General features: G+C 43.6%; 1 pseudogene across 1 annotated transcript; it reads left to right on the top strand.

The window, feature by feature from the left end:
* The first annotated feature begins 1,470 nt into the window (after positions 1 to 1,470).
* Positions 1,471 to 5,350, top strand: LOC147439500 (uncharacterized; annotated as a pseudogene). Its single transcript, XR_015184604.1, has 5 exons — positions 1,471 to 2,603; positions 2,684 to 2,887; positions 2,975 to 3,127; positions 3,325 to 3,341; positions 3,916 to 5,350. The product of XR_015184604.1 is annotated as an uncharacterized LOC147439500 (transcript).
* The last annotated feature ends 3,396 nt before the right edge of the window (positions 5,351 to 8,746 follow it).

Raw genomic sequence — 8,746 nt, forward strand, 5'->3', positions numbered from 1 at the left:
GCGCTCAAACATGCGCCAAATGATGCATACCCACAACAACTGCAAGTGACACCACTGCTAGTATATCACTGCACTCCAGCTACCTGTACCTGTGTGAATCACCTGTACCTGTACCTGTAACCTGTAACCTGTAACCTGTAATCCCGAATCTCGAATCTTAAAGCTCGAAGCCGAAGGTACTCGAAGAAGATCCTCCGTGGGGGCACCAAAAGAATGTGAGCGGGATGGAAACACACAGAACGCCTCTATAACAACCCGACACACACTCTTGGGAAGATACACATACAAACTATGGGGCACCACTCGGCTTACACAACCCACCTGGCCGAGACAGGGAACACACCGATGGAGCGAGAGGAGAGAGACTATCCGTTTACCCACTCCACACACAGACACACACACACACACACCCAAAAAACTCAGCTCAAAAAAGGAGAATTTCTGATGTTTAGATACAATTGATCTTGGGCCAACACTAATGGGGCAAACAACTCACAAAATATGGGTAAAATATGCCAGATACAATCACAAATTGGAGAAGAAGCTTCGCTCATAGGAGAAACTTACACAGCCAAAAATCAGAAAAAAAGTGAGGAATTTGGCAAAATGGACAGTGCCATTGCGTCTGGAACGGCCCAAAACCCCAGTCTACAATGTCAAAGTGCTCAAATCCGACCTCGGATGAGCAGTTTAGGGCCAAAACAGGCTCCAAAAACACCAAAAACACAGTTGCAGCTGTTCCTCCTCTTCTCTCCATGTTTTTTCTGGTCTTCTCTCTGTTTTTTCAGTTCTCACACTTAGCGTTATTACTTGGGCACCCTTGGCCTTTTAGATGACCTCAAACGGACCCCGAACAGGCCAAAAACTGACCTCGCAGTGCATAGTTGTCACCCTGCTGCATCCATACGCACACCTGACACTCAGCTTTTTCCAATAATGCATCCCGCCACCACGTGAAGTGGCTCCAAAAGATGGTCCTCATGATGACCTTTCTGCATAATTATCACAAGAAAACATCCACGTTGTGCCCGTACTCATCCACGTGCAAGTATTGACCCCATTCGACCTCCTGACACCACTAGATGCCATCTGACGCGCGCACCTGCTTACCTCATGTCGTTGGCCCGTGGATAGCTTCCTCGAGAAGTTTTACGCACTACTAACTCCTCATTATTATAGAAAAACCACACTGGTACTGGTGATAGTGAAAATCGATGCACTATGTACATGCTGTCCTGCCTGTACACATGTGGGCCCCACGTAACCACCTGGCTATGGAAAATGGGCAACCCTTTATTTGATGAAGCATGCATGTGTATGTACATATGCGCAATCCCTTGCTCCAAAAAACTCCTGACAACATGAGGTAGGCCTGAGGTTCTTTGTACTCGTTTTTTCCATCTGTACTTATGCTGCCGCTGAATCCTCTAACGGGCATCCATTTGGCAACATATGACAAAGTATCTTTTGACTCCCTCCCCCCCTCTCCCTCTCTTTCTCTCTCTCAATCTCTCTCTCTCTCTCTCTCTCTCTCTCTCTGACACACACACACACACACGCACACACACATGCACACAATATACGTTTTGTCCTTTCTGTCAAGGTCCTTTATTTGTTACTTCATGTAGTTGTTTATGTAGGTGTTGTAGATGCTGAATATGCAGGTTTGGGATGAAGGGGCGATTTTGTTGTGCATGATGGGGGTAACGAGTCGGATGTAGCAAAATCGACTGGTTGATTCTGTCTACACTATGGGATCCATGGGGTGCTCTACATGCATGGGATCCAGGGGGTGTTCTATTGTGCATGATGGGGCCAACAAGTCCAATGTGGATAATTCTTGTGAGGCTCCTTCATTTTCCCTCTTGTCGTCTGTTGAATTTTGGATGTAGGGACAACGATGGGAAAAGATCATACTGTAGGTATTGTGTTGAGGCAGTCAATGCAGAGTGTCAAAAACACAGAAATGGGATTTAGGGGTGGTGTTGCATATGGGTTCTCGATGTGGACGAAGCATTGGAGGAGGAGATGTTGAATTTAGGAGGGAATTCAACAAAGCAAAAGGATAATTGGGCTTGCACAAATTTGATGCTTGGAGAAGATTATCGGGGATAGAGTTGTAGCTTTGGAGAAGCTCATTGCATCAGCTCAATGAGCTTCTTAGCAGGTTCTTCTTGGTTGTTTGTAAGAAAGGTGGTGGGTTGTTTCCCTCTGACACTCTCATGGGGATGCTCAGGTGCTTTGGTCTGCTTCTAAAGAAAGAGCAAGATCTGAGAATTGCAATGACGGGCGTATGCGAAGTTCTGTTTGATATTGCCAAGAATCCTATATTTAAAGGTACTCAGAATTCTTTTGGCTGCTTTGCGAAGATATGTTGCTCAAGGCATTTGCAAACATAGGAAAAAGGCATCACTCATTGGGGTTCCTTTGGAGCAAGAAATTCTTAATGATATTGATTTCAATATTATACATGCTCGGGGTTGCCAGATGCGCTTTGCATATTTTTGCATGCTTCACTTTTGTGTGAGAGGTGGCTTAGAGTTGTACAAGTTAGAAAGATCAATGTTTATGTGTGGGAAAGATGAGCTTGGTACTTATCTCAGGTAATTTGATGATTTTCTTTTTTACATGTTATTCTCATAATGTGTTGTGCATACTGTTGTGATATGAAAGTGAATTGCAGATTTTGTGAGAGATCAAGCAAGAACAACAAAGTGGACTTGAATCACTTTCAACCTGAACATTTTCGACCTCCTGTGTGACTGTGCGTGATCATGATGTGTAGGCCACATACGAGCAAATGATGCGCCATATGCTTGTGGTTGTCCAGGGTGACAAAAACTTAGGCTTTATGTTTTTGCAACCAATTCATAATCCTCATACCCAGGTGAGTTGGTTTTTGTGTTTAGGACTTGTAGGAACTTTGCAATATTGTAATGAATTTGTTGTATTTTTTTGGTTTGGTTGTGTGTAGGTATGGTACAACCGAAATAGGGTGTCTGTGAAGGTATTGACAGGGCTTGTCAAGAGTATTGGATATCGGTCGGGACTTGCAGGAAACTTCAGTAACAAGTCATTGCGCAACACTTGTGTTACTAGGATGAGTCTCCGACAGGTTCCACGTGAGGTGGGCATGTTAGTTCTTGGCCATAAACTCTTGAGCTCGCACGAGAAGTATGATATGTCCAGCGAAGTCCGTATGGCAGATGCCCAAGAGATATTGGGTGATCCTTATGGTGAACTTGGAAAGCTGAAAGCCTATTCGGAAGTTCTACGACACCACCTTTTAATTTTGTTTCTTTGTTGCTTTTGTCAATTTTGCAGGGAATAAGTATGACAAGGTTGTGTAGGTACCAATGGAGAGAAGACTGTTTGGAATGTCTCTCCTTGTGGCAAGATGGAGTTTAGAGTTATTGGAGGCATTGTTGGCAATGTTTGCTCCGAGACACTTCATGGCACTTGTACAAAGGCTACTATTGGTGGGACTGAAGCAATTACTGGGATTTCTGCATGTGTTGGGTAGGGGCATACAAGTGGTAGCAGTACTCCAAATATATCTGGGAGTAGTGGGAAGAAGTAGGTACATGCAAGGATTTATGTTGAGCCATATAAGCTTGGGGATGATATTCCATTTGATAAGGATTTGTTGAAGGAGCTTCCAATTGAGTCTCCTCGAGGCCTTGGCGTTTCTACTCGTAGTGCTCATGCTCATGGTGTTTCTGTGTTTCCGATTTGCAACATGAGTAATTGTGCCGTAAATGTATATGTGGGGAAGGAAAATATTCTTTTTGGACAAGGTGTCAACAAGGAGTTAGGAGTGGGATATCGACGTTGAATAATGGATAGTTTAAAAATTGCATGTAAACGCTCTAGCACCTTTGATTGCAGCTGTTGTTTTGCTACATGAAATTACAGTACAATAGTTTGTTATGAGATTTTGAATGCAGAGGTGTCAGGTGTGCTGGTTCAATTTCTGAATGCTGAGGTGTTGATTGTTGGTTGCATTTCTACATGTAAAGGTGTCAGCTGTGGTTGTGGCGGAAATTCTATATGCTGATGTTCAGCTGGTGGTGAAGTTTTAATTGCTTGATTTTCCTTGTGCTGAGGTGTCTAGTGCTCAAGAAAATTCTGCATGCTGATGTGTCCTAAAACTAGGTGGTGACTGGGTTTGATGAGACTGTCCCCACTGACATAGTTATATTAATTTCTGTGTGCTGAGGTGGCATGAATCCAATGGGTTGCTGGGTTGATTCCTCCTAGTAAAGCAATGGCAATGGATGGCCCAGATTTAATGCCCCCTGACCCTGGACCTTGACGGAGTAGGGAAAAGTCTCGAAGTGACATTTTTCTGTAATGCAGGTGACTGCATGGTGATCGGCGGCATGGCCAGGAGTTGTGTGGGAGCGTGCATTGTAGTGGAAAGGTCACTTGATGACCTTTCCCGACAGTCATGTGTCAAGGAAGGGGGCAATGAATGCCAATGGTCAATTGGCCTATTGAACTTATTTGTTTTGGATCGCGTGAAACTGTCAGACACTACAATTACCTTGTCTGCACAACGCTTATAATGGTGTTGCAAATAGTTTGCAGGCTATAGTTTAATTATCAATGATGGCGTGTCGCAACCTATGAGCATTCCCAATGTTGGCGTGGCAAACGATATTTGGATGATCGTGCATTGACATGTCGGCCCATGCAGTCTTTCCAATAGTTGAGGTGAAGTTGTCTGATTGGGCAATAGGGAAATTTTCCAAGGGCTGACATGTCGAAGACCGAGTAGCTGCAACACTTGATTCCGCAAAGGAAAGCCCAACAAATGGAGGGTTACAATGCGCTATCCCTCGATCATGATGGAGGTTTGACCTAGAAATCCATGTGTGTAGGATGTCATGGGTGAGGGACTCATGGAGGCATGCAAGCCTAGAGAAAACACCAATAGTTGACGTCACAACTTTGACCACTCCTCATGAGGTCCACATTACACCACCACCACCATTGTCCACCAACATGAGGTGACACTTTGCAACATGACTCAATTGAGTCGAGACTCGAGAGAGAGAGACAAAAGTATACCTACGAATACTTTTACGGGCAATGGACAAGAACCAGTCACAGGGAGGGTCGTGAGTCGTGACTTGTGCTCGTGGTCCACAGCAAGAACCAGCAAACAACAAGGAGTACGCACGAGGGCCAGTTGGGCAAGCTGCAAGTGCCAAGTGCAACAAGGGGCGTGCACCAGTTCAGAGGTAGACCTTGGAACTTGTCTCTGAGAGAGAGAGAGAGAGAGAGAGAGAGAGAGAGAGAGAGAGTACAGGGCCCCCTTGTTTCCCTGCCCCCCCCCTTTACCTCAGCACCTGCCAGGCCCTTGTCGCCATGCCTTTTTTCTGCCTGCCTGTGCCTCCCCCTTTGCCCTAACTTTCTAGTCAAAATCATATCTTTGTTCTTCTGCTCTCACTTTCCATTTTTTAAAACCACTTTTTTGATCGCATTTTTGTGCGTGCACGCCCTACATTATGCTCTTGATTGAGTCTTCAACTGCACACACACACAAAGTGGTCTTTGTTATTGTTAAGACCCTTAAAAGAGTCTTTGTCTTTGGCACCGGCATGATAGCCTAGCGGCGGTGAAGCATTCGTGCCCGTTAACGTACATGCCCAAGCTGCATTGGACATGCACAGGGTCGGCATAAGCCGAGGATGGGACTAGGGCTTGTCAAAACCAATTTGCTAACCAGACATTAAAAGGGCATACTTAAAACTCTCCTAGTTTTCATGTCTAAATTTGAAGGATTTACCTTTTTTTGCTCTAAAACTTTATTGGTTTTCTGCAAGGCACGCTTTGAATCTAGTCTAGATATTGCAATTTTATCCGGTTAAAAACACCCTAAACCCTGACTTTTTGTGAACATTGGATGGTACCCACACATTTTCAAATTTACCTCTTTATTTTAAATTAAAGGTGAGAGAAATTTGGTGTGAAAATGTCAAATATAGTCAATCACCTCTAAAGTTATATGTAGGGTTTCCAATTTTTTGGGAAAAAGTTTGTTTTGAGCATTGGATGGGAGGACGTCTCAGAGTTTGTTGAGGGTCGAGGAGCAATTGCGCACCGGCCCCGGCCTCACTAGCTTCAACAACACATTAATAGTCATTGCCTCATCGCCACAGAGAGTTTCATCACATGTGCTATTGTCTCTATGGACATGAAGAAGACTACTACTAAAATTTGATGGGTACAAGAGTTGTACATGTGCAAAGGGAAGCAAGGCCTTACAATTGGCATGTCACAAAAGGCAAAACTACCCCATTTTTCATAGAGAGTTAAGGCAAACCTACCTCATTACATTTCTTTGTCTTTCTTGGAAGCTAGCTACTCCTTTCCATTTATAGCTACATCCAACAGCTCTTTGTTGTGCTTCTTGTTGTCCTCCATTGACTCCATGCAAGTGACAATTTGACCCTTAAGCAGTGTTGAGGAAAGGTGTGTCTCAGCGTACAATCGTGCTACTTGAAAATTCAATATTACCGATTGCGAGCAAGCAAAAAGGAGAAAGGAAAATCCTACTTGAAGTCTCAGAAAGAAGTGTTAAGAGTTTGAAAAAATAAATCACTTTCCTAACATTTTCTTTTGAAAATTCATAGAAAAGAGTTGTGTATGTTCAAAAGCCGGCCACTTTTACTCTAGAAACCAACTTTTTGCCACTTTTACTCTAGAAACCAACTTTTTAGTACAGCACTTCCATGACATGCTCTCTCTCTCTCTCTCTCTCTCTCTCTCTCTCTCCTTTGATTAAGGCTAGTTGCAGGGAGCTTACTACCATCCCCATCACTATAGACATAGATGCAAGGCTGGCGTCCAAAATGAGGATGCTTACAGGGTGATGTCGACACCCCATACATGAGGGCAATTGCCCAAAGGTTGGTGTGGGAGATGTTGAGAGGAAGATGAAAATGAAAACTTCCACCTAGATTTTGAGGAAAATAGTGTTAAATCGGTTCAATTTAGCATTAATTTTCAAAATCTCCTTTTCGAAAATCGATAAAAAGGAATTATGTCTAATCACCAAAAATGTTTCTCGCGAACACTTTGTGGCGGGGTTCCACACCAAGAGTGCACTAGCCCAATACCTTGGTATTTCTTTATATTGCTTCAACAGGGTACAAGATCTAGGACTTTGATCAGGTTCTTCACAAGGTAGGAAGCTAGAGAGAGACCCCTTTGCACATATTTAAAGGCCCTTTCCTCCTTAAAAGTGGTTTTTATAATGCTTCAACAAGGCACCATATCTTATACTCTGCTTGCAAAACACATCATCAACAATTTTTGACATAAGTCCCTCTTGAAAGAAGAGTAATCGCCCATGTTTAGATTTGCAAAACTCAATCAAGCTACCTTAAAAGTCAGAGGGTCATTCAATGTGCCCATTTTGTATTGGAGCTCTTGACATTTCGATGTATATATCTTTAAAGGGGTGTCTTGATGCACTAAGATCACATACCCAAACAATTCAATGCATAGTTTTATCGACATATTGGGTCTATCTTGCACTGCATTAATTAATTAGAGCGGCAGATTCTCTCTCCGACTTTCATGAAAGCAAATCCTTTGACAATGCCCCAGTTCCCATGCGCATAAGCGCGTCATCCTTCTCTCCACCTTCGGTGCCCTTGCCCCCTGGCAACTGCGCACACTTGGATCCCTCCTATGAGTTATCGCATGCAGAGCATGTGCTCTTGTTCCCCATTTGAGGCGAACCCTCCCTCTGCGAACGTGCCCCACACGTCTCCACTTCTCATACCCTCCCCTGCACAGATGCATGTAGACTTCTATTGGGGTCCTGTCGCCCAAAGAAACGAGAGGGAGAGAGACAGAGAGATGCATCGCATCTGCCCTGGCACACTACAGGCTTGTGCCTTGCCCACCATTGTGACTCCGCAGCGCAGCAAGGGAGGCGGACAGACACAGACAAAGAGAGAGCCAGAGTGCAACAATGGGCAAGGCGGAGGACCAAGCTCGCGCGTTCGCAGTGCCAGGTTGGGTGGCAAGGAAAGGCGATCGAGCAGTATCGTCACTGTCTCTATCTCTCTCTCTCTCTGACAACGCGTGCCCCATAAAAATCCAGCTCGCTCGCCATCTGTGCATGATCAGAAAATACCCTTGTAGCTATATTGGTTGATTTTTTCAAGATTTTCTAATCTATACTCCATGTAATTTGTCACGAATAACCTCACAAAAAAGCCCAATTAGGTTTAAAAATAATAAAGCAGCAGATCATCTCTAAAGCCTACATAGCCAACTCAAAATCTAGTTTTACTGACAGACAATGAATCTTCTCATGAAAAGCTACAAATTTTTAATCCTTTGAGAAATTTAATCTCAAAACTAGGGGTGTTTTTGAAATTTTGGAAAATTTGAAGGGCATTTTGGGACTTTATGACAAAATATCGGGGCTAATTTGGGAAATTTTCAAATTTGAGGGGTATTTTGGGAGTTTGCACAAATTAGAGGGGTATTTTGGTAATTTTCCCAAACAAATAAGGGCAAACTTCAAGCTCTCTATGTTTTTAGGTCAAATTTTGAAGCTTTTCTCGGAAATAACATCAAAATTTGTGAAAATATTCCGGTTTTCTTCAAGGCAAGCTTAAGATCTAACAGTACATTTGTCTCCATTTGTCCTTGCGCAAAAAATTCTCGCATCGAGACGCGTCAAAACCTTGCGATGGTCTCTAACCCGAAATTTTTTTGC

Source organism: Adiantum capillus-veneris, chromosome 16 (assembly GCF_014529385.1).
Source record: "Adiantum capillus-veneris isolate H3 chromosome 16, ASM1452938v2, whole genome shotgun sequence".
In the NCBI taxonomy this organism is placed as follows: Eukaryota; Viridiplantae; Streptophyta; class Polypodiopsida; order Polypodiales; family Pteridaceae; genus Adiantum; species Adiantum capillus-veneris.